The 24,836-nt window shown below is 36.1% G+C and overlaps 2 long non-coding RNA genes across 2 annotated transcripts; both read left to right on the plus strand.

The window, feature by feature from the left end:
* Window positions 1-2,672: 2,672 nt before the first annotated feature.
* Window positions 2,673-6,563, plus strand: LOC140010905 (uncharacterized). The gene is made up of 2 exons (XR_011818105.1): window positions 2,673-3,225; window positions 5,378-6,563. It is a non-coding gene; the product is annotated as an uncharacterized lncRNA (long non-coding RNA).
* A 7,478-nt stretch (window positions 6,564-14,041) lies between these two features.
* Window positions 14,042-17,932, plus strand: LOC140010881 (uncharacterized). Its single transcript, XR_011818055.1, has 2 exons — window positions 14,042-14,594; window positions 16,747-17,932. It is a non-coding gene; the product is annotated as an uncharacterized lncRNA (long non-coding RNA).
* The last annotated feature ends 6,904 nt before the right edge of the window (window positions 17,933-24,836 follow it).

A 24,836-nucleotide genomic window follows, 5' to 3' on the forward strand; every position in this document is an offset into this window, starting at 1 on the left:
GAGGTCAGGTTTGACCCCCTTCTATTTCGCTGTACTCTTTTTCGATATAAATAAATTAAGGGATGGTATCCCTACCCCAATTTGGGGCTTTGCCAAAAAAAAAAAAAATTTTAGCAACACCTTTAGTTTGCATGGGAATTATTGCGTTCAAAACAAAAAAGAAAAATAAGACTTTTAAATTTTTGGGTTCTAAACGAAGAAAGCTACAGATGATATATATATACACACACACCTTACAAGGAACATAATATATATATATATATATATAGACACACACACACACATACCTTACAAGGAACATAATGGTTGGGAGTAGAGCTGTTAAACGAACCGAACTGTTCGTTAGCTCGGTTCGTTTCGGCTCGTTCGTGTTCGTGAAAGGCTCGTTCGAAATTTTAAACGAACTGAGTTCGAACGAATTTTTTTGTTCGATTAATAATCGAACGAACACGAGCATGTTCGCGAGTTTTAACGAACGTTCGCGAGCATGCTAAACGAACGTTCGCGAACACGAGTATGTTCGCGAGTTTTAACGAATGTTCGTGAACATAGACATAATTATCATTTGACAAATTTTAAGGTTAATTTTATGGCTAGACTTTTATTTTGGAGGGCAAATTTCTTTGTTTTATTTGTTGTTTTTATGTTAATGTTAGTTATATAGTTAATGAATAATAGAATTTAGTCACTTAGTGCTTTAATTATTTTTGAGAATGATTAATAATTTGCATGGCATATTTAAATCATAAAATAATTTGGATTCGAGCATTTCGAACATGTTCGCGAACGGCTCGTTTATGTTAAACTAGCCGAACACGAACTCGAACTCGAACACAAATTTTACTTAACGAACCGAACACGAACACAGGTTTGGAGTTCGAAAATTAACGAACGAACACGAACGTTGTTCGAACTGCTTAACGAACAGAGCTCAAACATGAGATACTCGGTTCGATTCGGTTCGTTTACAGCTCTAGTTGGGAGAGACAGTGACTTGGGTGTTGAAACAGAAGTCATTTGACTAATGTCTCTATATATTAAATTTCTGGTTTTAGAATAGGATGGAATATCCTGTGGCGGGGGAAATACTGGGGTGGCCAATGGCCATTGTGCCATCGGTTAAGCAACTAACCGAAAATAGTCCTGACATGCGAATATCACAAAGGTCCTCATACAGGATTAATTAAAGGACAAAAATATAATAGGCTCTTTAGTTCTTTTATTTAAATCCAAAAGAACTGAGCTTTACTTTAATGGGTTGAAAAATGGGTCTCAAATGTACTGGCTGTTTGTTAATTTTTCATACAGGCTATAGATGGGCTACTCTGTACCATTTCTTTCTTTTTTATAATATAGGAACCTCAACTTCTTCTTCTTTTTTTTTTTTTCCTTCAGCAACACCTATATTATTTTACTCTAATTTGAAAGAAATTCAGAAAGATATTATAAAAAAATAAATGAGAAGGATCCTTCTAAACTAGAAAGGTACATTATCACACATTTTTTTCTGTTTTTTTTTTTTTAATTGCAAGCTACAATTTGGACTCCCGATTTATTTTCTAAAGAGGGATTTGAAATGAAGACACGTTAACTCAAGGGAAGAACTACTGTCTTCTTGTCTGATTCTCCAATCAACAATCTGAAGATGGATTTGAAGGGAAGAAATCGCAACCCAATGCTAAAACATACGATCCTAAATATTTGACGAGACTCACCTTCTCTTTTCTATTTAATTTTACCACTGTAACCTAAGAACCTTAGAAAATGTTTTTTCAGACGAGAAATTTGCGCTATAAAATTGTACCTTTAAGCTGAAATTTCTTTTTTTTTTTTTTGTTCTGTTTTCAAGATGCTGTTGAATCCAAATCTATAAGTATAATATCGAAAAAGAAAGTGGAGTTCAAAAAAACTCTTACCTCGTGGAAAAAAATAAACATAAATCTCCTCGCACTACAAAAGCACTGTTTTATAATAACATAACACCGAAGTCCATAAGCTGCCAAACCCAACCCAAAATGAAAGACTAATTTTTTGTTAATGAAAGACTAATTGGGTCTAATTGAATTATGAGTCTGCTAGGTTTGGGTTACTTAGAAATCCAGTAAACTTTTGGAGGGGTTGGGTTATGACTTATGAGTGAGAGCCCACTGGGTTTCAAACGTTTCTTTCTTCACGACAAACTGCACACTTTTTGTAGACACCAAATTTTTTCAGCATAATTTGCTATTTACTTCTTAGTTTTATTTGTCGTTATAAGTTTTATTCACTTTTTAGTTTTTTAATTTTTTAGTTTTTATTTTTTAAGTTTCTAACATAAAATTTGGAAAAAGGAAATTGTTCACGAAATATGTTTATTTCTTTTAAAATCAATCTTTTAGCATCTTACCTATTTTGTTAAGTTATTTTGAAAAAAGAAAAAAGAAGAAAAACAATGAAAAATGGAAAATGAAAAAAGAAAAATGGAAATTGCACTTTGTTGCTTCTAGTTTATTTATTTTACCCAATGTTAATTAAATTATTTTTGTTATTTATTTTTATTATCATTTGTGTTAAATTACTTTAAAAAAAAAAAAAAAAAAAGGGGCGTCGTGACATGCAAGCTGCGTATTTGCGCAGCTTGCAAGAAAGGGCTCGGGCAGCCCTTTGGCTGCAATTTTTAGAGGAAGAGGGCTGGTGTTTCCAGGTGGCCAGACACCTGGCTAATAGAGGAAGCTTCTATGCAAGGTGTAGGGATTGAAATGAAAAGGAAAAGAAGCAGCAAAGGGAGGCCGTAGGATGAAGGGTTGGGAGAAGGGGTTTTGCATTTGAGGGTAGCCGCAAGGGGAGAAAGGGGGGAGTTGGAAAAGAGTTAAGCGACTGAAAAGAAAACAAAAGGAGAGGAAGCTTTTCTGGGAAAAACAAAAAAACCGAGAGAAAAGGAGAAAAATCGGGGCTGAGGTCTGAGAGAGAAAGAGAGTAGAGAGCAAGGGGGGAAGTAGGGGAGCTAACGAAAAGGAAAGCTAAAGGCAAGAAACAGCAGCGAGTTTCATGGGTTTTGCTCACGGTTGAAAGGAAAGGCCGAGGGTTTGAGAGCTGAAAAAGAAGGTTTGACGGCTGAGTTTGAGTGTTGGTTTGGAGGTGAGCCGAAAACAAAGAGAAAGCCAGCAAGGGAAATTACAGGAGTTGAGGTAGAGGCCGAAGCTTTCATTTTCTTTCCTCTCCATCGCCTTTCACATCTGTTCCAAGGTACTCCAGTCATAAACTCTCACCAAGATTGGATTTTTATGTCATTAATGTTTGATTTATGGTTGATGAATGCATGGACAATAGCTTGGGAATCCTCAGTGGTATTTTTATCATGAATTTAAGATGCCCTTTGTTTCATTTTCATGGCCGGTATTCATGACATGCAAGCCCAACAAAATTGTAGATTTTTCTTTCCCTTTGTCAGATTTGCATGACCTTCTAATCTGTTTTGATTTTAAGTTGCCTATGTTTTGGGTTTCAAATTTTGTTTTCGATCTGTTAGGTTTCTGTAAATGATAAGGGGTTGATGATTACGCGGTTTAGGTTGACAAAGTAATAGATTAGGTTCGGGTTTCATAAGAGTGTAAACAGATGGGCTGGGCTGCATTTTTTGTGTTTGCCGCAAAACAGAAGGTTCTTGCGTTTCTCTTTGCTGTTTTGTTTTCTGCCATGACTCACTGAGTTTCGGTCATCTTATTTGCTGGTTGCTCTGATAGTGTAAAAGGTCTGATGTTTGCTGGTTTGAATGAAGAAGCTAAAATTTTCTTCGGGTCTCGATGATACCACTGCTGGTTTCATTTGCGGTCAGGCTGCATTTGTCCGTGCATCTTCCATGTTTTTTTGTTGATTGCTTGGGTTGTTCCATGTCTGCGCCATGAATTTTCTCACTCAATTTGCACGCCTAATCTTATGTTGAAGGGAGGGAATGAGAGTTTGGTGTTTGAGTTTGCAAGTATGGGTCTAAAAAAAAACACTTTGCTGGAAATGGATTTCAGATTGCTAAACCATTTTACATGGGTCTCCTGCCCAGAATTTCTGTGATGCATTAATTCCTTCATTGTTCTTGCTTGTTTGAAGTAGCTTGTTGCTTAGTTAAAGTTTGATGTTGGGTTGGAAAACATCTAATTAAAGCTTTGTATTTGAATCAAAATCTGGCCAGCATCATGAAGTGGAAAGAAAAGCCGTGGCATGTGAAAATTGCAGAAAAATCTTGTTCCTCAAATCATTTTTGTTGCATTTTGAGTTTAAAACCTGTTTGATCTTACTCCTACCTTTGCTTCAAATCTCTGCATTTTGATTCAAGTGGAGATACTTGGGTTATTTGCATGAATATAGATTCGGCCAAATGGATAGGAAATTGAATGAGACTATGCAACCGTGAGTTTGCAGCATGCTTGAGTTTTTTCCGTGACCTTTTGCACCAGTTCTCCTATGTTTCTTGTTTGTTTAGATGTCAAATTCATGTCTTGTTTGTTTAGTTCAAAGTTTAGGTGTTAGATCAAGGAAATTTTGGTTAAGGTTGCTTGAATCTGAAATCTGGTCTTGGAATGTGAAGCTAAGAAAGTTACAGCAGTTTCATTCTTCAAATGTTTTGCCCACTTTTTTATGATTTTGCATGGTTTTTTTTTAAGTTTCCTATTTGTTTGGATGATAGTGATGGTGTAGTTTGCTGCTAGTTTAAAGTTGTGAATTTGGACTTGAAATCTGTTCTCGAAAAAGCTGTGCTGGAATTTTGTTTCGGTTGATGAAGTATGACAGAAATTCTGCAAAAAAAAATGTCTTCTACGTGAGTTGCATGCTTTTGCATGAAGAATGTCCAAGAAAATTGCAGCTTTGCTCCCTTTAGTTTCCATCTATGTTTCAAGGGCCCAATTATGTGTTTGTTCTTACAATGAGGTCCTAAAACACTTGCACTTTAACCCCCTAAGTTCCCCCTTGTCTTGTTATGGTCCAATTAGTTGAATAATTTAATCATTTTTGTCATTCTAGAATCTTAATTGCTTTTGTTTTGCTTTGACATGATTTTGGGTAAGACGTTTAGTGAGTTTTAGGATGCATTTTGAGGTTCAATAAGTTTTAATAGAATTTTTTAGCTTGGATTTGTGTTCTAATCACATTTTTGCATTTGATTTTTATGGGTCTCATCTTAAGTCATCAATTTTGGTATTTTATTTTACTCTCTTTCAGAAATTTTCAGTCCTTCTAATTAAGTCCCTCTTGCATTAATTGCTTTGTACATGGTTGGTTTGTCTATGTAAATACTTTAGTTGACTCAATTTAGTGTTTAACTTTCATTTTTCATATTTAATTTTTGTTTCATGTGATTATTTGATAATTTAAGTGGTACCTTGACCTTTTTATTATTTTGGAGGGTAAGTTAGTGATTTCACTTCATTGGGGCCCAATTGCAAAGGGAGGTAACCTCTATCTCCTTGATTTTCATTTCTCCTATGTGATCCAACGTGCTAAGTGTGAATTGCATGTCTACGTTGCTTTCCTTGCATTTCTTTAATTCCTTTCATTTATTTCATTTACTTTTGCCTTTTATTTAAGTATTTCATTATGGGGTATGTGTACACCTCTTGGCTTGTAATAGATAGGGCTTGGAGGAGCATTCGATGAAGACCTGTTGAAGACATGTGCCTAGCTAGCAAATGTAATAGTTAGGGCTTCAATTGCTTTATGTGTCTTGCATGCTTAGTTGCTATGTGTTAATTTGCTTTATTAGGTTCTTGCATCTAGTCGAGCATGCTAATTGTTATGTGCTATGTGTTTATGGGTGTTTGGCATGTCTAATCGCTTTCCATAGCCATGAATGAATGTGATGGATGAATGTACGTCACCACACTAGTCCAATGCTAGTTGTGGCTCATTATTTCATTAGGAATTCATAGAAAGAGCTAGTCCAACGCTAGACCCAATAGGCCATCCCCTTTTGTTAGTGCATATTTGCATGTTCACTACATGTCATGCATTTTTCTTAGTTTTATCATTGGCATGCTCCTCGAACCCCTTTTTCCCCTCATTTTTAGGTTTTGCATCTCATACTAGTTATAGGGCTCATTTGCTTGAGAGTCAAGTGTGGCTACTCGATAGCCTTAGCACGCTAGTTTTGCCTTCTAATCAAAGGGAAGATTAAGTCACAAAGTTAGGACTCCCCGTTCCCGTCTTGATGCATTCCTATAGGATTCATGCATTCTATTCATTCACTATCACATACACTTACTTTATATTCTAACCCTTTTTCCACATTCTCACTTCACACTACTTTCACACTACTTTCTACATTCTCTCTTCACACATGCACCTTATGGCATTTTTCACCTTATTATTCTTTATTTACTTTACCTTGCAAAGACATTTGCACACCTCCACTTATATCTTATTACTTTTATCATTTTTCTCACTTCACACAAACTCACACTTTCACATGGCATGCATTCCACTCATTTTACGTCATTTAGGATTACGTGTGACCTCTCCAAAGGATCATTATTGGGCTTCACAATTAATGTGATTGGCACCGCTCAACCTTTGAAGAGAAATTTCCCCCATGTCCCCCTAGGTCTAGGTTTTTGCATTCATATAGACATATCCAACACGCGATACATACCTTGGGTAGAAAAATTAGGAAAAATTGGTTTAAGTCACGCAACTAGCCTTGGCTAGGTCGAAGGGGTGCCTTGGATTTTTATCCTTGCCTTCCCCTTCGTCAAATGTGACCCCCGATCCCTCTTTTTGGTTACGTAGACCCAAAAGTTCTTTAAAAGGGTTTATTTACTTTTTTTTATTCAAAAACAAAAAATCATTTTTTGGGTGACTTGGTACACCCTAACCCTATACCAAGTGGCGACTCCATTTTTGATACAAAAAACCCTTTTTGAACTTTATATGGCCAAACCGTCGCATTATCAAGTCCCATGGCCTTTTACTTTTCATTTACACACGTTCACATTCCATTACACCACTCACATCTCACACCACACAACACATCACCACACATCATATCAAAAAGTGGGGCGCGACAGTTGGCGACTCCACTGGGGATATCCTAAGTGGGTCCAAGCTTTTGATTTAGCCATTCTTTTCCTTTTTCTACCCCTTTTATGTATAGCATGTGGATATTAGGGTTGCATTTCCCTTTTAGGACTTTTTGCCTCGCGCGCGTACCAAACTATTCCCTCACTCACGTATGTATGATTGGTTGTTTGGATGTATGTTGTACTTGTTTTATTCCGCGCTTTGCATTGCATTTGGGGTGGGGAGACATTACCCTAGAGCCTCGCGCTTTGGTTCTCGATCCCTCCCCTCCAAACGAGCACTAGCATACGTGCATACGCTTTAATTATTTATCCCTCCTTTATTTTTCTTTTAGTGGCTTGTCACGCCACTCCACCCTATTAGGATTTTAGGCGACTCACTTGGACTTGTGATCGCGACACGATGTGTGCGTAGCATGATCCGAGGAGTCACTCAATCTTCCATTTTGAGCTTTGGGTTCATAACCTTTAGCTTTTAGTGGAAGGTTGAGGATTTTTGATAGATTCACTCATGACATGTAGCCGTGACACGATGTGTGCGTAGCAATGTCTGGGGAATCGCTCGAGCCACCGACAAAGAGCCTTGGGATTGATGACCCTTGGTTTCCAAGTCTGAAGGCTCGGGGACCTAAAAACCTATCGAGTCTAGATGCATTAGTGAGCCAATACCTCATGCATCCATGATAGCTTGCCTAGGGTAGAGTCTGCCTTGCCCTATTAGGGACACTATTCACGAGGGGAGGGGTCCAACCCCTCTTTCCCTTTTATTGCTTTATTTCTTTGTATTGATTTCGTTGCTCCAATGTGTTATGTGTATTTATCTGGTTGAACTAACTTTTCTTGATTTTGTGTCCCATTGCATTCACAAACCCTAGCAAATAAGAGGTCTGGCATGACCGTCTTTTAGAACCTACCCTCGTAGATAGGTTATTGCACGTTTAAAGATTTTGGTATATTGCATTCATAGATTAATAATTGCATAGCATTCTAAGCCTACCTTGGCGTAATAAAGGGTCCCTTAGGTCATGTTTCATTTCGGATTGCATATTTTACTGCTTTAATAAAATAGCATCATGCACAAACCATAGAAAGGGAATGCCACATAGGGAATCCCGTGTTTAAGAATAAGCCACCTTGTGTCTCGGATACTTAATCCAGTGAGACTTGCACGTCTCGATTTCAAATCTGTTTTTCACATATGTATATATAATATAACATTTATATTATAATAATAATTTTTATATTCATGAATTCGATGGAATCGGAATTCCTATTTCGATTTCAATTTCGTTTTCACACATATATATATAATATTATATATATATGTAATATAATATTTATATAATAATAATAATAATTTTTATGTTCATGAATTCGGTGAAATCGGAATTTACTGAAGTCCGAATTGAATTCGAAATTGGTGAATTCGAAATCGAAATCGGTCGAAAATTCTAATACCAAAAATTCGAAAAATTTCGATTTCAAAATTCCAAATTACCGATTTCGATTTCGATTCACACCCTTAATTTTCACTAACCTAGAGCCATTAATAAGGTGAATCTTGATCTTGTTGGAAGCAAGAAACTTTGGCTTGGGAGCTTAATAGAGACAAAGAAAGGTTAAGCTATTAACCTCGATGAAATAATGCTCAGTAAATTGATTGCCATGTCCAAAAGAGTTCATTTATAATCAAACACATAAATTACATATCACAAAATTTGAAATAAATGAAAATAAAACATGATCAATTCATAAAAAGTAGTAAAGGAAGTTACCCAATCACGAACCTTTATGAAATAATGTAAGTAAAAATAACATTTCTCTAAATAAAGTGCAAGTAATAAAATATAGAGTGCAACTAACATTTCTCTATTGGAAACGCAATTTGCTTTCAACTGCTTCTCGAATTTCAATTGCCTCTTCAAGCTTAATACTATCATTTCATTATGAATTTCATATGTTCTTATTGCATTGGGTTCAAGTGAGTGAAGCTTCGAGTTTTGGTATCACTTACTTTTCTTTAATTCTTGCATATTTAAACAAATATGAAATCCGCTTTCAGTGTCTATTATCAATGAATTGAAGTTAGAAGTAGATATTGCATATATGCAAACACATCATAAATTTGAGAATTGGCGAGCATGGGTACCCGACCCATATAAGTATATACCATTTAAACTTCTAGAGGCAAGGATAACTTTTTTTTTTTTTATACATTGTTAGTGTACAATTTTTTTTACACTAATAGATTTAAATCATGCCACATAATATCAATTTAAATTTAAAATTCAAATCATATACACATGGCATATATAAAAATTTGTTAATATAAAAAAAATTACTACACTGTTAGTGCATAAAAAGCTAATTCTAGAAATAATTTATTAAATTTGATTGAGTACTTGTAATCAAATTCTCGGTCAAATAGTCAAAAGCTGTACTTTTGACGCAAGATTGGCTTTGTAATACACGTTAATTTAAAAGAAATTTTAGCTGATCTAGAAAACATAAAAATTGGCAATACTTGTCGCACTACATTTTCCGTGTCAAAAAAAATTCCTAATACAAACTACAATTAAAGTTGATTTTTTTTTTTTATCTTGTGCTTTTGTAGAAACTTCATGTTTAACCATGGAGCAATTTCTTGTACTAGATAATGATGGTTGAGAGGTGTTTTGTGAAATTTTCTTTGGGAAAATTGCTTAAAACGTGTTTCATATTTTGTAAAATGACTTTTTTCGTTTCTTATTTTTAAAAGTGTAATTTTACGTCCCTTACAAATTCACATTCATAAAATTTGATCCCTACTTAGGTTTCCGATTAGTTCTTATTCGAAATTCACCACAAGCCTTACACGTGATCATTTTTTAGAGGCAACATTGTCAAATCATATTTCACATAATCCGATTCATAATCTCCCACAATTCATAAGATGAATTTTTTCGTCCCTCATATTTTATAAAATAAAGTTTTTATCTCTCATTGACCATGTGTACAAATAGTTTTTTCTTGTTTTTTATAACTCATGTATATATGAATATATCTATTTGATTTAATTTTATGTTATATATCTCTATTTAATTTTATCTGAACAAGCTAATTATACTTGTGGGTGAAATCAAATAAATATATGTATGAATTAAATCAAATACATATTGCTGATAAAGTTAGAGAATTATTATGTGCCCCTTTCTTAAATCCCAAAGAAAAGTGCTTATTCCACCTCATATCACTAAGGTTGATGGCTTGTATAGCCAAACCATGACTACAGATATTAAAATTCCCTTCCAGTGAAAGAGATGTACAAAACAAGTTCACAATTTGTACATCCAATCTGCATGGATACACATATTGGTATGAAATATTCGCCCATAAAATTTATAATCCTATATTGTAGTATGTATCACGCAATAGTGAGACATACGCTTGAGATCACCATCATTCTATGTCTTGCCGATCTCATAATTGAATTGTCCATTGTTTTTAATTGTGCAGTCTAAAAAAAAATATATAGAATTAATTTTGTATACATTATCACCATTTGATATATGACATATGTGCAAAATTTGAATTTGAAATTCAAAATTTATTCATGTATTATCCATTCAACCATGATAGTATATGTAAAATTTATTCAAAAATAAATATGTTCTTCCTACAAAATGCCATTTATTACTTACCAAATATAGTTAGAATTCAGAAATCCGCAGAAAAATTAATAAATAATTAAACTAAAGGATCGGAACATTACATGACACATCGAATCTACATGACTAGTTAAAGTGAAACTAGTGTGACCTTACGCTCCATAATATCCATTCTAACATATATTCTCCCATAGACGAAGTCAGAAAATCTCTTTTGAGAGGATGAACTTTAATTCAACTAAATATTAATCTAAAATATTTTTAATTTTTGCAGGGGCAAAAGTAAAATTAGAAAGAAATTTTTGAAATTTTTAATTTAAAAGGAGAAAAACTTAATTTTTCAAAACATAACATGGGACGGACCCCTGCCCATCGCGGCTGGTTCAGTCCCTGTATCATCCAGGTTCCTATTATCCAGATAGGAACCTTAAGAAATTCAATTTTTTCCTAGGAGTAAAATCTACAAGGATAAGTAATAGGAAAACTCAATTTAGCAACACCTCAAACACGTCAGGATGTTAAACCAAATTCCCATACTCACTCATAATCCCACAAATGTGTGGGGTACCCTTATGTGGATGATTTCGTTTGATTAATCTGTTATGTGTTTAGAATTCCAGACTTTACCATATGTGCGTATCATTATGGATCTTTAGCTGTCTAGTTTATTTTAACAGAGGTCAGGTTTGACCCCCTTCTATTTCGCTGTACTCTTTTTCGATATAAATAAATTAAGGGATGGTATCCCTACCCCAATTTGGGGCTTTGCCAAAAAAAAAAAAAATTTTAGCAACACCTTTAGTTTGCATGGGAATTATTGCGTTCAAAACAAAAAAGAAAAATAAGACTTTTAAATTTTTGGGTTCTAAACGAAGAAAGCTACAGATGATATATATATACACACACACCTTACAAGGAACATAATATATATATATATATATATAGACACACACACACACATACCTTACAAGGAACATAATGGTTGGGAGTAGAGCTGTTAAACGAACCGAACTGTTCGTTAGCTCGGTTCGTTTCGGCTCGTTCGTGTTCGTGAAAGGCTCGTTCGAAATTTTAAACGAACTGAGTTCGAACGAATTTTTTTGTTCGATTAATAATCGAACGAACACGAGCATGTTCGCGAGTTTTAACGAACGTTCGCGAGCATGCTAAACGAACGTTCGCGAACACGAGTATGTTCGCGAGTTTTAACGAATGTTCGTGAACATAGACATAATTATCATTTGACAAATTTTAAGGTTAATTTTATGGCTAGACTTTTATTTTGGAGGGCAAATTTCTTTGTTTTATTTGTTGTTTTTATGTTAATGTTAGTTATATAGTTAATGAATAATAGAATTTAGTCACTTAGTGCTTTAATTATTTTTGAGAATGATTAATAATTTGCATGGCATATTTAAATCATAAAATAATTTGGATTCGAGCATTTCGAACATGTTCGCGAACGGCTCGTTTATGTTAAACTAGCCGAACACGAACTCGAACTCGAACACAAATTTTACTTAACGAACCGAACACGAACACAGGTTTGGAGTTCGAAAATTAACGAACGAACACGAACGTTGTTCGAACTGCTTAACGAACAGAGCTCAAACATGAGATACTCGGTTCGATTCGGTTCGTTTACAGCTCTAGTTGGGAGAGACAGTGACTTGGGTGTTGAAACAGAAGTCATTTGACTAATGTCTCTATATATTAAATTTCTGGTTTTAGAATAGGATGGAATATCCTGTGGCGGGGGAAATACTGGGGTGGCCAATGGCCATTGTGCCATCGGTTAAGCAACTAACCGAAAATAGTCCTGACATGCGAATATCACAAAGGTCCTCATACAGGATTAATTAAAGGACAAAAATATAATAGGCTCTTTAGTTCTTTTATTTAAATCCAAAAGAACTGAGCTTTACTTTAATGGGTTGAAAAATGGGTCTCAAATGTACTGGCTGTTTGTTAATTTTTCATACAGGCTATAGATGGGCTACTCTGTACCATTTCTTTCTTTTTTATAATATAGGAACCTCAACTTCTTCTTCTTTTTTTTTTTTTCCTTCAGCAACACCTATATTATTTTACTCTAATTTGAAAGAAATTCAGAAAGATATTATAAAAAAATAAATGAGAAGGATCCTTCTAAACTAGAAAGGTACATTATCACACATTTTTTTCTGTTTTTTTTTTTTTAATTGCAAGCTACAATTTGGACTCCCGATTTATTTTCTAAAGAGGGATTTGAAATGAAGACACGTTAACTCAAGGGAAGAACTACTGTCTTCTTGTCTGATTCTCCAATCAACAATCTGAAGATGGATTTGAAGGGAAGAAATCGCAACCCAATGCTAAAACATACGATCCTAAATATTTGACGAGACTCACCTTCTCTTTTCTATTTAATTTTACCACTGTAACCTAAGAACCTTAGAAAATGTTTTTTCAGACGAGAAATTTGCGCTATAAAATTGTACCTTTAAGCTGAAATTTCTTTTTTTTTTTTTTGTTCTGTTTTCAAGATGCTGTTGAATCCAAATCTATAAGTATAATATCGAAAAAGAAAGTGGAGTTCAAAAAAACTCTTACCTCGTGGAAAAAAATAAACATAAATCTCCTCGCACTACAAAAGCACTGTTTTATAATAACATAACACCGAAGTCCATAAGCTGCCAAACCCAACCCAAAATGAAAGACTAATTTTTTGTTAATGAAAGACTAATTGGGTCTAATTGAATTATGAGTCTGCTAGGTTTGGGTTACTTAGAAATCCAGTAAACTTTTGGAGGGGTTGGGTTATGACTTATGAGTGAGAGCCCACTGGGTTTCAAACGTTTCTTTCTTCACGACAAACTGCACACTTTTTGTAGACACCAAATTTTTTCAGCATAATTTGCTATTTACTTCTTAGTTTTATTTGTCGTTATAAGTTTTATTCACTTTTTAGTTTTTTAATTTTTTAGTTTTTATTTTTTAAGTTTCTAACATAAAATTTGGAAAAAGGAAATTGTTCACGAAATATGTTTATTTCTTTTAAAATCAATCTTTTAGCATCTTACCTATTTTGTTAAGTTATTTTGAAAAAAGAAAAAAGAAGAAAAACAATGAAAAATGGAAAATGAAAAAAGAAAAATGGAAATTGCACTTTGTTGCTTCTAGTTTATTTATTTTACCCAATGTTAATTAAATTATTTTTGTTATTTATTTTTATTATCATTTGTGTTAAATTACTTTAAAAAAAAAAAAAAAAAAAGGGGCGTCGTGACATGCAAGCTGCGTATTTGCGCAGCTTGCAAGAAAGGGCTCGGGCAGCCCTTTGGCTGCAATTTTTAGAGGAAGAGGGCTGGTGTTTCCAGGTGGCCAGACACCTGGCTAATAGAGGAAGCTTCTATGCAAGGTGTAGGGATTGAAATGAAAAGGAAAAGAAGCAGCAAAGGGAGGCCGTAGGATGAAGGGTTGGGAGAAGGGGTTTTGCATTTGAGGGTAGCCGCAAGGGGAGAAAGGGGGGAGTTGGAAAAGAGTTAAGCGACTGAAAAGAAAACAAAAGGAGAGGAAGCTTTTCTGGGAAAAACAAAAAAACCGAGAGAAAAGGAGAAAAATCGGGGCTGAGGTCTGAGAGAGAAAGAGAGTAGAGAGCAAGGGGGGAAGTAGGGGAGCTAACGAAAAGGAAAGCTAAAGGCAAGAAACAGCAGCGAGTTTCATGGGTTTTGCTCACGGTTGAAAGGAAAGGCCGAGGGTTTGAGAGCTGAAAAAGAAGGTTTGACGGCTGAGTTTGAGTGTTGGTTTGGAGGTGAGCCGAAAACAAAGAGAAAGCCAGCAAGGGAAATTACAGGAGTTGAGGTAGAGGCCGAAGCTTTCATTTTCTTTCCTCTCCATCGCCTTTCACATCTGTTCCAAGGTACTCCAGTCATAAACTCTCACCAAGATTGGATTTTTATGTCATTAATGTTTGATTTATGGTTGATGAATGCATGGACAATAGCTTGGGAATCCTCAGTGGTATTTTTATCATGAATTTAAGATGCCCTTTGTTTCATTTTCATGGCCGGTATTCATGACATGCAAGCCCAACAAAATTGTAGATTTTTCTTTCCCTTTGTCAGATTTGCATGACCTTCTAATCTGTTTTGATTTTAAGTTGCCTATGTTTTGGGTTTCAAATTTTGTTTTCGATCTGTTAGGTTTCTGTAAATGATAAGGGGTTGATGATTACGCGGTTTAGGTTGACAAAGTAATAGATTAGGTTCGGGTTTCATAAGAGTGTAAACAGATGGGCTGGGCTGCATTTTTTGTGTTTGCCGCAAAACAGAAGGTTCTTGCGTTTCTCTTTGCTGTTTTGTTTTCTGCCATGACTCACTGAGTTTCGGTCATCTTATTTGCTGGTTGCTCTGATAGTGTAAAAGGTCTGATGTTTGCTGGTTTGAATGAAGAAGCTAAAATTTTCTTCGGGTCTCGATGATACCACTGCTGGTTTCATTTGCGGTCAGGCTGCATTTGTCCGTGCATCTTCCATGTTTTTTTGTTGATTGCTTGGGTTGTTCCATGTCTGCGCCATGAATTTTCTCACTCAATTTGCACGCCTAATCTTATGTTGAAGGGAGGGAATGAGAGTTTGGTGTTTGAGTTTGCAAGTATGGGTCTAAAAAAAAACACTTTGCTGGAAATGGATTTCAGATTGCTAAACCATTTTACATGGGTCTCCTGCCCAGAATTTCTGTGATGCATTAATTCCTTCATTGTTCTTGCTTGTTTGAAGTAGCTTGTTGCTTAGTTAAAGTTTGATGTTGGGTTGGAAAACATCTAATTAAAGCTTTGTATTTGAATCAAAATCTGGCCAGCATCATGAAGTGGAAAGAAAAGCCGTGGCATGTGAAAATTGCAGAAAAATCTTGTTCCTCAAATCATTTTTGTTGCATTTTGAGTTTAAAACCTGTTTGATCTTACTCCTACCTTTGCTTCAAATCTCTGCATTTTGATTCAAGTGGAGATACTTGGGTTATTTGCATGAATATAGATTCGGCCAAATGGATAGGAAATTGAATGAGACTATGCAACCGTGAGTTTGCAGCATGCTTGAGTTTTTTCCGTGACCTTTTGCACCAGTTCTCCTATGTTTCTTGTTTGTTTAGATGTCAAATTCATGTCTTGTTTGTTTAGTTCAAAGTTTAGGTGTTAGATCAAGGAAATTTTGGTTAAGGTTGCTTGAATCTGAAATCTGGTCTTGGAATGTGAAGCTAAGAAAGTTACAGCAGTTTCATTCTTCAAATGTTTTGCCCACTTTTTTATGATTTTGCATGGTTTTTTTTTAAGTTTCCTATTTGTTTGGATGATAGTGATGGTGTAGTTTGCTGCTAGTTTAAAGTTGTGAATTTGGACTTGAAATCTGTTCTCGAAAAAGCTGTGCTGGAATTTTGTTTCGGTTGATGAAGTATGACAGAAATTCTGCAAAAAAAAATGTCTTCTACGTGAGTTGCATGCTTTTGCATGAAGAATGTCCAAGAAAATTGCAGCTTTGCTCCCTTTAGTTTCCATCTATGTTTCAAGGGCCCAATTATGTGTTTGTTCTTACAATGAGGTCCTAAAACACTTGCACTTTAACCCCCTAAGTTCCCCCTTGTCTTGTTATGGTCCAATTAGTTGAATAATTTAATCATTTTTGTCATTCTAGAATCTTAATTGCTTTTGTTTTGCTTTGACATGATTTTGGGTAAGACGTTTAGTGAGTTTTAGGATGCATTTTGAGGTTCAATAAGTTTTAATAGAATTTTTTAGCTTGGATTTGTGTTCTAATCACATTTTTGCATTTGATTTTTATGGGTCTCATCTTAAGTCATCAATTTTGGTATTTTATTTTACTCTCTTTCAGAAATTTTCAGTCCTTCTAATTAAGTCCCTCTTGCATTAATTGCTTTGTACATGGTTGGTTTGTCTATGTAAATACTTTAGTTGACTCAATTTAGTGTTTAACTTTCATTTTTCATATTTAATTTTTGTTTCATGTGATTATTTGATAATTTAAGTGGTACCTTGACCTTTTTATTATTTTGGAGGGTAAGTTAGTGATTTCACTTCATTGGGGCCCAATTGCAAAGGGAGGTAACCTCTATCTCCTTGATTTTCATTTCTCCTATGTGATCCAACGTGCTAAGTGTGAATTGCATGTCTACGTTGCTTTCCTTGCATTTCTTTAATTCCTTTCATTTATTTCATTTACTTTTGCCTTTTATTTAAGTATTTCATTATGGGGTATGTGTACACCTCTTGGCTTGTAATAGATAGGGCTTGGAGGAGCATTCGATGAAGACCTGTTGAAGACATGTGCCTAGCTAGCAAATGTAATAGTTAGGGCTTCAATTGCTTTATGTGTCTTGCATGCTTAGTTGCTATGTGTTAATTTGCTTTATTAGGTTCTTGCATCTAGTCGAGCATGCTAATTGTTATGTGCTATGTGTTTATGGGTGTTTGGCATGTCTAATCGCTTTCCATAGCCATGAATGAATGTGATGGATGAATGTACGTCACCACACTAGTCCAATGCTAGTTGTGGCTCATTATTTCATTAGGAATTCATAGAAAGAGCTAGTCCAACGCTAGACCCAATAGGCCATCCCCTTTTGTTAGTGCATATTTGCATGTTCACTACATGTCATGCATTTTTCTTAGTTTTATCATTGGCATGCTCCTCGAACCCCTTTTTCCCCTCATTTTTAGGTTTTGCATCTCATACTAGTTATAGGGCTCATTTGCTTGAGAGTCAAGTGTGGCTACTCGATAGCCTTAGCACGCTAGTTTTGCCTTCTAATCAAAGGGAAGATTAAGTCACAAAGTTAGGACTCCCCGTTCCCGTCTTGATGCATTCCTATAGGATTCATGCATTCTATTCATTCACTATCACATACACTTACTTTATATTCTAACCCTTTTTCCACATTCTCACTTCACACTACTTTCACACTACTTTCTACATTCTCTCTTCACACATGCACCTTATGGCATTTTTCACCTTATTATTCTTTATTTACTTTACCTTGCAAAGACATTTGCACACCTCCACTTATATCTTATTACTTTTATCATTTTTCTCACTTCACACAAACTCACACTTTCACATGGCATGCATTCCACTCATTTTACGTCATTTAGGATTACGTGTGACCTCTCCAAAGGATCATTATTGGGCTTCACAATTAATGTGATTGGCACCGCTCAACCTTTGAAGAGAAATTTCCCCCATGTCCCCCTAGGTCTAGGTTTTTGCATTCATATAGACATATCCAACACGCGATACATACCTTGGGTAGAAAAATTAGGAAAAATTGGTTTAAGTCACGCAACTAGCCTTGGCTAGGTCGAAGGGGTGCCTTGGATTTTTATCCTTGCCTTCCCCTTCGTCAAATGTGACCCCCGATCCCTCTTTTTGGTTACGTAGACCCAAAAGTTCTTTAAAAGGGTTTATTTACTTTTTTTTATTCAAAAACAAAAAATCATTTTTTGGGTGACTTGGTACACCCTAACCCTATACCAAGTGGCGACTCCATTTTTGATACAAAAAACCCTTTTTGAACTTTATATGGCCAAACCGTCGCATTATCAAGTCCCATGGCCTTTTACTTTTCATTTACACACGTTCACATTCCATTACACCACTCACATCTCACACCACACAACACATCACCACACATCATATCAAAAAGTGGGGCGCGACAGTTGGCGACTCCACTGGGGATATCCTAAGTGGGTCCAAGCTTTTGATTTAGCCATTCTTTTCCTTTTTCTACCCCTTTTATGTATAGCATGTGGATATTAGGGTTGCATTTCCCTTTTAGGACTTTTTGCCTCGCGCGCGTACCAAACTATTCCCTCACTCACGTATGTATGATTGGTTGTTTGGATGTATGTTGTACTTGTTTTATTCCGCGCTTTGCATTGCATTTGGGGTGGGGAGACATTACCCTAGAGCCTCGCGCTTTGGTTCTCGATCCCTCCCCTCCAAACGAGCACTAGCATACGTGCATACGCTTTAATTATTTATCCCTCCTTTATTTTTCTTTTAGTGGCTTGTCACGCCACTCCACCCTATTAGGATTTTAGGCGACTCACTTGGACTTGTGATCGCGACACGATGTGTGCGTAGCATGATCCGAGGAGTCACTCAATCTTCCATTTTGAGCTTTGGGTTCATAACCTTTAGCTTTTAGTGGAAGGTTGAGGATTTTTGATAGATTCACTCATGACATGTAGCCGTGACACGATGTGTGCGTAGCAATGTCTGGGGAATCGCTCGAGCCACCGACAAAGAGCCTTGGGATTGATGACCCTTGGTTTCCAAGTCTGAAGGCTCGGGGACCTAAAAACCTATCGAGTCTAGATGCATTAGTGAGCCAATACCTCATGCATCCATGATAGCTTGCCTAGGGTAGAGTCTGCCTTGCCCTATTAGGGACACTATTCACGAGGGGAGGGGTCCAACCCCTCTTTCCCTTTTATTGCTTTATTTCTTTGTATTGATTTCGTTGCTCCAATGTGTTATGTGTATTTATCTGGTTGAACTAACTTTTCTTGATTTTGTGTCCCATTGCATTCACAAACCCTAGCAAATAAGAGGTCTGGCATGACCGTCTTTTAGAACCTACCCTCGTAGATAGGTTATTGCACGTTTAAAGATTTTGGTATATTGCATTCATAGATTAATAATTGCATAGCATTCTAAGCCTACCTTGGCGTAATAAAGGGTCCCTTAGGTCATGTTTCATTTCGGATTGCATATTTTACTGCTTTAATAAAATAGCATCATGCACAAACCATAGAAAGGGAATGCCACATAGGGAATCCCGTGTTTAAGAATAAGCCACCTTGTGTCTCGGATACTTAATCCAGTGAGACTTGCACGTTTACATTTTGTACCATCCAAAGGGGTATTGCACAAGGTAAGGTAGGATCCGATCGTCTTCATAGAGTGATCTTTGGAATATGAGCATCTAATAATCACTTTTTGGCCACCTTATCAAAATTGGTAAAAATTCCTTGCGCGAAGGACATTAATTTGAAGAAATTCACAAATGATTCCTCTTATTGAGACGATAAATAAATTGAGGCCAAAATTTGATTTTTAGAAGGTCATAGACTAATGCACCTCAAAAATTTAGAAATGACCAATGGCCGGACAATTCAACCAATCCATTTTGCCAATTCATTCAATAAATCATCAATTCATTTGACCAATTTACCCTTTTTAGGGTCACCTGGTCGATTTTGAATAAATCGTCAATTCATTTGGCCAATTTACCCATTTTTAGGGCAACCGAGCCGATTTTGAATAAATCAAGTTTCGTTCAATCTATTTGATCAATTTACCCTTTTTAGGGTGATCGGATTAATTTTGGATAAATTAAATTCCACTCAATTCATTTGACTAGTTTCCCTTTTTTAGGGTAATCTGGTCGATTTTAAATAAATGGCCAATTTCATTCAACCCGTTTGACCAATCAGGGTTTCAGTGTCAAATTTCAAATTGAGAAACCTAGTCGATTTTGAGAAAACCATTCATTGCATCCAGACATTTGATCAGTTGGGGTTTTGACCTGTGCTTCACTGAAAAAATTTGGTCAATGAATTCCAATCTCTTCGATAGGAAGTTCGTCAAGGTCAAACCTGTGCGTTTTTACAAGTGATCAATCCCTTCGGACGAGGTCCTCATTTTGACAAACGTCTCTTCTCATTCCAATGGGCCAAATTTTTCAAATTATTTTTCACTCCATAAGCTGATTGGATCCATCAGGTATTGTATAGTGCCTACCCTAGAGGATTGCATTTTCATGATAGGCCTACCCTTGGCATAAAAAGGGTTCTCCCATAGGACATGCATACCGATTTTGCAGTTTTGCCTACTAACTCGGGGTATTTTTCTTTTGTTTTCCCCCTCCCCTGCATTCATAAAAATGGTTCAATAAGACGAAAATATTCTTCTATATCTGATGATACTTTTAATCCAATAAAGTTTGAAGATTACAAGTGTTATCTGATTCTTTGGCAAATCCTACAATGAAAACATAAATGATCTATCTGGAAGCTCTATGCTAAAGCCTCTGAGAGATTTTGTAATTATTTTCCAAAAGGAAATTCTGTTTTGTTAATACATTTTGTTCCAAAAGAAAAGGAGATGAAAAGTGTATATGTGGAGCCCTTTACAAGTTTCTCTTTTCTCATTTGTATCATAATTGAATGAGGAATTTTGTTTCAAATTTTTTTCAGCAATAAAATTTTTGGACAATTATTGTTTTGTGTATATTCATGTACATTTCATTCTTTTGCTCATTGGAGATTTCATGATGAATTTTAAGAAATAAGACCGAGTTGAAGATTTTTTCAACCTCCAGCCTGAAAATTCGCAAGTGTATGCTTTTTAAAATCCTTACGTACACTTGGTTGGTGATTCGAGCTATACAATAAGAGTGCTCAGAAAGAAAAAGGGTGAGCGATCACTCAAATGGCCCAATAAGATACGTTTTCTCCCTCATTTGACCCCAAAATAAAATCAGTCACATTGATTGATAAATTACAAATTGGGACAATATTTGCTTGGAAAAATCCCCATTGGTTTAACCGGATTCAATCACATCTAAGTGAAAGCAAAAATGTGCATTATTCTTGTTTGTTTTGAAAATTTAGAATGATACTTCGAGCATTCTTTTCTCTACCTATACACATTTTATCATTTGCTCTCCCATTTGAGCCTTTGAAAGAATAATTTCGTTCCAAGAAGTGCCTTGGCGATCACTACCCTATATTGGAAAATTTTCAAATATCAAAAAGAAGAATGGATTGTCAATGAGCATTTCGTTACTCTGGTTGTCATGAAGTGTAAGAATGATACTTTGACCATCGCTTCTACAATCCAAACACTATTTATCCCTTGCATCCTCATTTGAGCTAAAATTGGTGGTTCTTTTCGAGTGCACATATGATCGCACCCCACATTGGGGAAGGAGATTGGGAAATTTTCAAAAAAAAAAATAAAAAGCAAAAAGCAAAAATGCTAGAATAAGGAGGGAACTGCAATTGGGGAAATTTGATTCCACTTGGATTCCAATTTTGAAAAGAGGAAAAACAAAACAAAGAAAGAAGAAAAGAAAAGGACAAGTTCTGTCCAGGGGATCACTTATGCTTCATAGATATGAATGAGCAAGGGTCTTCCTTAATCAGTTAATTCAGATACATGCCAAAAATTTCGCATTAATGAAAGTTTCCTTTCAGAGTCAATGTAAGGAACGGAATACAAGTCAGGCCATCTTCTTTTCCAATCAAACATTCTATCCTTAGTTATCCCTTTTGAGCCTTCAGAATAAAATACTTCGTTTGGCAACCCCTGAGAATCGCAAACCCCACACTGGGACAAGTTGAGTTGAAAAGAAAAATTTCAAGAAGTGAAAGGTGAAAAGCCACAAAATCAAAAGACAAAAGAGAAAAGAGAACCTCAGTTCAAAATTAAATTGGGGCAAATTTTGTGAAAGTTCAAAAATGGCCGAAGGCCGAAAAATCAAAAAAGAAAGAAAATGAAAGAGAAAAAGCCTCAAGTGAGCATAAACTGGGGCAAATTCTGAATTTAACCCTAAAGTAGGGTTGGCGTGACAATGCGATCTCAGATTCTTCAAACCGCTTTTGGAATCCGCTTTCAAGCCTTAACTTTTCTAAGCACCCCACCTGACCCCATTACAAAAGCCGAAAGCCCTGACTTCTGTTCTTTGCAATGGCCCTATCAAGAAAATTTCTGATGCCGGAAAATTCTGGCTGTGTTCTGAATTGATTAGGTGTGAGGTTGACACTGCTCTTCATGTGAAACCCCGCGGGGGCATTTTTGGAAAAGAAAAGAGAGCGAATGCAAAAGAAAGATGTAAAAAGTTTTGATGCTGTTGGGTGATGATAAAAAGTCAAACAAAGTCCAAGAGTTTGGAGTCCAGATGAGGGCAATGTTGAAAAATGCGATCTTCGGTGCAATGTCCTTTGAAAATTATTTCTTTAGCTATCGTTTTCAAGCCAAATTACAAGCTAATAAAGTCCATCGTTGACTTATTCCTTCGTGACAATCCAAAGTGAGGATTATGCTCATAAAAATTCATCGATCACTCATGATCATAAGGGTATAACCAGATTTCACATGTTTAGCTATCATTTCTACCCAAAAATTTTGCAAGCCCATGAAGCTTATACGTTGACTAAGTTTTCTTAAGAAATAAGGGTGACAAACTCTTTGCTTTCACTAAGATATGGTATTGAAGGGATTACATACCATCTGAGCATATGAATAAGACAAATCTTGACCTCCCATTTCCAAATCAGAAATAACGCCCATTACCCAAAGCTTCGATGCTAAGGTAAGGAAGAAATCTCTTGTAATTTGGCATTATTTTGAGGAATTCATCATGAAATTTCTGCATGAACTCAACATTCAAATTTCTTCACGTCGTATATATGATTACTTTCTAAATTTTGGAAAAGTGCGATTTCTCTTTGTTCAAATAAATGGAGAGGCATCCAAACCAATTTCTTGCAATCAAATGGGCCCATACCGGGGCAAAATTTTTATTTCCAAGATTTCACAAAATAAGCCCACACTGGGGCAAAATTTTTTATAGTCCATTTGAGGATTTCGTCAAAGACTCAAGCAAAACTTTCAAATCAATCACGCTGCCATTTTCATGAAAATTTGAATGCATGTAAGCCCCCTGTGCAGGTATTCATAGTTGAAATCGACGAAAGAGCATCTGGCGATGTGGAGGGCCGATGCCGAAGAAAGAGAAGAAAGAAGGGAAAAGGGCCCTACACTGGGGCAAATTATTTTTGAAAAAGACTCTCTCGAAAAATCAGGAAAATTCAAAATCAAGTTCAAACTCTTGTTTCTTGGAAAATCAAATATAGTTTCTTGTTTCTTGACAAATCAAATTCAATTTCTTGACCAATTGAACGGCAGGACCGGGTATAATCCCGCTGACCGTTTTTATCAAATTGGGACCGGGTTTCATCCCGCCAATCTCGGCAGGACCGGGTATAATCCCGCTGACCGCTTTTTATCAAATTGGGACCGGGTTTCATCCCGCCAATCTCGGCAGGACCGGGTATGATCCCGCTGACCATTTTTATCAAATTGGAACCGGGTTTCATCCCGCCAACCTTGGCAGGCTCGGGTTTAATCCCACTGTCCATTTGTCAGAACATTTCATTTTCACAGCCACTTGGAGCAGAGGTTAGTCCCGCCAGTGTGCATTTCATTCACAGCCACTGGAGCTGGGTTTGTCCCACCAGTAAGCATTACATTTTCATTGCCACTGGAGCTGAGGTTTATCCCGCCAGTGAGCATTTCTTTTTTCATAGCCACTGGAGCGTGTGGTTTGTCCCGCCGGTGAGCTTTTCATTTTTACAGCCACTGGAGTGTGAGGTGAGTCCCGCCAGTGGGCATTTTATTTTGTACCGCCGCTAGCTGTTGGGTCAATCCCACTAGCGTGCGTCCCATGATTAAAATTTCAGTTCGGGTCTATCCCGTGGGTCTATCCCATTTACTTTTCAGTCCGGGTCTATCCCGTGGGTCTATCCCATTTATTTTTGTCCGGGTCTATCCCATTTACATTTCTGTCCGAGTCTATCCCGTGGGTCTATCCCATTTACATTTCTGTCCGGGTCTATCCCGTGGGTCTATCCCATTTACTTTTTTGTCTGGGTCTATCCCATTTAAATTTCTGTCTGGGTCTATCCCATTTAAATTTCTGTCCGGGTCTATCCCGTTTACAATTCTGTTCGGGCCAGTCCCATGTCTGAAATTCCTTGTTAGGTCAGTCCTCCGAAAAGGGGCAACCGAATAACACAGGTAAGTATTTGGTGTCTACTTCTTTGTCTCAAGTTTTTTCAAAACTCAGACAAAGAGGGGCAAACTGTAGACACCAAATTTTTTCAGCATAATTTGCTATTTACTTCTTAGTTTTATTTGTCGTGATAAGTTTTATTCACTTTTTAGTTTTTTAGTTTTTTAGTTTTTATTTTTTAAGTTTCTAACATAAAATTTGGAAAAAGGAAATTGTTCACGAAATATGTTTATTTCTTTTAAAATCAATCTTTTAGCATCTTACCTATTTTGTTAAGTTATTTTGAA

Source organism: Coffea arabica, chromosome 7e (assembly GCF_036785885.1).
Source record: "Coffea arabica cultivar ET-39 chromosome 7e, Coffea Arabica ET-39 HiFi, whole genome shotgun sequence".
Lineage (NCBI taxonomy): Eukaryota > Viridiplantae > Streptophyta > Magnoliopsida > Gentianales > Rubiaceae > Coffea > Coffea arabica.